Consider the following 4,746-nt stretch of genomic DNA (forward strand, 5'->3'; position numbering starts at 1 on the left):
TACTTAGGTATGCATATGCTTACAAACAATCAAAAATAAAATCTAGCTATTTCCGCAACATAAATAAGCACAAAAATATGCAAGAACAATCATAGATAACGAAAGGACCTAACAGAAAGCATTTAATTATTCATTAGACAATCTTTCACGAACGGTTCTGTTAGATTTATTTTCTTCCTTTATTTTTAAGAATAGGTACTTACTTAGTTACCCGTAGTTATGTAGAATTTTAATACTTGAGCTATGCCACGATTGTCCTTCAACAAAAAATCACTAAAACACAGATTCTTTCAGGTGCAATTATCCAGGTTTATTAACTTGTCAGTATTTCACACACTTCCTCTTTATTGTTATTATGTCCGCTCGCACATTGGCACTGTATAATGAACGTATTTGACATCGTCGCCGATAATGATAAGATTATTGCGATGATAATCGTAATTATTCATTTGTCATATCATATATCGATCGCGGCGAGTGGTACAAGGAGAGATTAAATAAACACGCAAATATTAATGGGACTTGGGATATGCTCCTGTAGTGTAGTAACTTCGTATAATAAGATAATCTGAAAAAGCAGTCCTTGAAAAATAACGTTTAAACTATTTATTTTTTAAACGATTTCATAATACTTAGTTCAGCGGTCGATAGAGACTCTTGAGGAATTCGATACAGAAACATTGGGCTATTATTATTCATTATTGGTTGAAAGCAAGATTTTTTTTTAAAAAGATTATTAGCAATTTGTATTGCCCAAATTACTAATAGTCCCATTAGCCCCTCGTGTTAAGCTAAATAAGCTTGTGTTACGAGTGGGCTCACCACAATAGTCGAGCGCGGCGGTGGGATTCGAACCCGCGTTCCTCGGATCTCGAGTCGGCCACTCCGACCCGAATTTATTTATATGGTTATAAGTTTAGGCTGAAAAAATCTAGATGTAGGTACAGTCGAAAGCACATCAGAGTACCTATATAAATTTTTCTTGAAAAATAGCACCTATTGCAACCGTGTAAGATGCATCGTTGCCTTGCCTTGATGTGCTGTTGTCCTTGCAATCTAACATCCGCAAATTAAAAAGTATCGGCTACCCACTTAAACCAGTGTTTACCTAAAATCAATTTCGATCTACTGAAGTGTAAAACCCATTAATAGTACATGATTATTATATTATTTATATTGATAGCGTCATCGCAATCAGATAGGTATTTTAATCACCGGTCGAGCTGATAAGATTCGTTACGTATTTTGCCGTGATGTCCGTATGGGTAAAGCACATTAAACTATACATGTTTATGGTAAAGTCACCTCTATCACAAATGCATTAGATGCCACAGTGTTAAGGTTGATATGCCGTCGTGTGAAAAATAAGTCATCATAAGCCAAGATTAAATTAATTAAACATTTAAATTATTGAAAAGAGAAAGAAGCTAAAAATACCAGTGTTTTTAACTAACTATTAAATAACTAACTCAAAGCAGTTCGTAGCAGCTGTAGTAGGCTACGGCTACGGTCTAACTACGGCGCATAGTTACGAATAGGTTCCTACTACAACTACGGACTACGCAGCTACGGTCCGTCGTAGTCGTAGTAGGAACCTACTCGTAGTCGTAGACTTGCTACGATTATAAAACGCAGCGTTTACCTATTTGACACAAATCTAGTAATTTGTGTTTTTTTAAATGTAATTAATGTTGCAATTTTAATTTGTATTAATCGATCCCGGCTTCAATGAGCCTTCTTATCATTTACTGGAAAAGTGGAAACTTACTGGAAAGTAATTAGTAAATAATATGATTATATTGTGATCAAATTCTGGAAAAAAGTATCCTAAATAAGGTTTTGATCATTCTTCTTCCTGCTGCTGCGATAACTTATCATTGATAAAAGTGTCTATAATCGCCAAAACTTATCAATTAATCTGATTTAATTTCCTTTTAGCGTGATGAGTGTCGTCCTTGGTTCCACTTGACAGGGCATCCAGCTTGGGGTTTGAGTTGGATTCAACAGTTGAACAGCACCAGCCCAAATGATTTCCCAAAGGTGTGGTAGGGCAAGCTATATTTGGGACGTGTACGCGTTCTGAAAGGGCCTAAGTACTGAAAAAAAAATGATTTGATTTGCTTCCCTGTCGAATTAAGTTAGCTAAATTATCTCCAAATTAATTACTTGGTTCTACATGTGCTAAGTTGGTAGTCGCGGAAAAACCGTTCGCATTTCGATACCTCAGTCGAAACATGAAATCCACTGAAGTAGGTAGGTTTTGGCAATGAAAATTAGTTATAGGAACAATAAGCACATGCAGGTATTCGTGAAAGGGGTAGTAGGTACCTTTAGAAGTGAATGCAGCGATATGTATATCACTAGATGATTTTATAGCCCTGTATTAATATAATGCAACGAGTATTGAGTAGGGGAAATACCTAAATCAATATTTATGGACGTTATGCGTATTATTGTTATTATGCAAAAAAATGCTTATCCACGGCTTATACTTTAGATATAGCTTGATTCAAGAAGGAATAACGTAAGCGTACAGATAGACGCTTCGTCATTGATTGCAATCGGAGTGTTTCACATTAGGTATTTAACATTTATTTGAAAATAAGTACACACATACATGGGTAAATAATTTTGAATATTATGTATAGGTAATCAAATTAAATACAAAGTACGATTAGCTATAGAGCCCCATTACGTAAAATGGGGATCGTGGATCCCAATTTAATGCATATCTGGTGGATGATGTAGATCACTTGGTAGTTAGGTACCGATTTATCCAAGCACCTGGATGGCCGGCAGCACAGGATCGGTCGTTGTTTGAAACCATAAGGGCTAGGCCATCGTTTCATTGCGTTAGTAAATAGGTAAACAAGGTATTTACTTTAATCAAAATGTCATCAATATAATAATTGGCACTGACGAACCATCGTACTGACGAAAAATGTTCAAAGTAACTACTACAAATTAAATTTCAATAAGTATTGCTTCCATAATAATTAATTTCATGCAATATTTTACCTAATTATATAATCATTGTTTTTATTGCCTTATTCAGGGTCCAAGGAGTTCATGAAACAAATAAAAAATACAAAGTAAGCTTACTAGCTAGTTAGTGGGTAAGATTTTCTTATTAATTTAAAGAACAGACCTATTTAATTCACAGGAATGTTTAATCGCATAACCTAACTGTCTAAGTATTGCAAAATGATAGTGTGTTTAGTGTATAAAATAAGCTATGTTAAGTCGCCCGGCAAGCGGAAGGTCGTGGGTTCAATTCCCGCCTTAGGCAGTTCGATTTTTTCAAGTTATTTATAATTTTCAAGCTATGTTAAGTCCTTCAAACATCCAACCATACTGGCATAGAATTGATAAATTAGTTTTAGTTTAACACTTTAGCCGCCTCAGTAATTTTCCCAGTTAATTTAATTTTTTTTGAGTGATTCTGTAATGTTGACTGTTTGTTTTATGTATTCCCATGTGTTTCCATGTGGCAGCAAAATAAACGTTATTCTATTCTACTTTTATTGGCTTTTTTTGTTATTTGTTTCAATTTTAAACCGAAGTTAGCGTAACCTTACCGATTGGCGGGTGTTTATTAATTATTATCTCCGGAGGGGGGTATCGCGCACTCTTTCACTCCTAACCGGACGGTTCACGTGCGCGATCTTTGAACGCCGTTTACTAAGCAGCTACGGGGACATGGAAAATAAAATGACCGTTGAATTGTTTCAATTGTTTTTATTATTGGCCATTGTTTTATTATTGATCAATTCATGCTGTTTGTATCCTTAATAAAGAAAAAAATAAAATAAATAAATTGTCAAAGTAGGAAATGAATAAATTATTCTCACTATACATAAAATATAGACTGGTACATTTTTTGCATTAGTTTAGGATTAAAGAACTTCATACTTATAAGAAATTTAACATTTCATTTATAATGAGCTAAAGATATATTAGTATTCGAGTATAACGGAACATTTTCTTATTTAAACTTTATAAGTTAATTTACTTATTTTCAATCAAAAATTAAGCGTTAATTATTATTCATGACCACCGCAATGTCTCTTAGTGTAACATAATGTATAGCTGCAAGCAGCAACGATCCGTTAAATATATTTGTATCTAGGTATGTAGGTATACCTTACATTACCTCATAATAAATAATTATGTTGATGTCAATTATTTATTTTATAATCAATTTACAAACTATCACCTTCACATTTTATTTTTAGTAGCCGCGGGTGTTATGAAAATGATAAGCTAAATATTATCCCACCTTTGGTAGAAGAATGTAAGTCTAGGCGCAGACCACCGACTTTTTGCCGGCCGATAGTTGGGTCGGGCTGTTAATCAGTATGGACATGTAAGTATGAAAGTGCGCACATTACACCGATTTGGCATCGGCCGATTCTTCATACAAATTAGAATCGGACCCAACTATCGGCCAACTAAAAGTCGGTGGTCTGCGCCTAGGCTAAATACTTACCTACTTTACCTACAAATGAGTAATTAGGTTGGTCACAAAATAAATTTACACGACACAAATAAATGATTGGGTGAGCTAAAATGTATAGCGGTGGATATTCTATGGCTGAAATAAGAATTATTATTTTTGGCCCCAGTTTTTTGCACCAGGGCTTTTGTTCACTTAGCTACGCCTGATCAGTGGCATGTTAATTAAATAAATAGCCTTAGCTAAACGTTCTAACATCTAAGCCTAAACGCATTGCGTGATTGCATGTG

General features: G+C 34.6%; 1 protein-coding gene across 1 annotated transcript in view; it reads right to left on the minus strand.

Moving 5' to 3' along the window:
* The window catches only part of LOC114353394 (protocadherin Fat 1), a 28,456-nt gene extending 28,065 nt beyond the window's left edge, over positions 1-391 (minus strand). Inside the window, exon 1 of the mRNA XM_028305383.1 lies at positions 204-391. The gene's annotated coding sequence lies outside the window, so the exon portion shown is untranslated. The remainder of the gene's footprint in view (positions 1-203) is intronic.
* Between the last annotated feature and the right edge of the window lie 4,355 nt (positions 392-4,746).

This window comes from Ostrinia furnacalis, unplaced genomic scaffold (assembly GCF_004193835.3).
Source record: "Ostrinia furnacalis isolate ACB-3 unplaced genomic scaffold, ASM419383v2 OfSCF1656, whole genome shotgun sequence".
NCBI classification, from domain to species: Eukaryota; Metazoa; Arthropoda; class Insecta; order Lepidoptera; family Crambidae; genus Ostrinia; species Ostrinia furnacalis.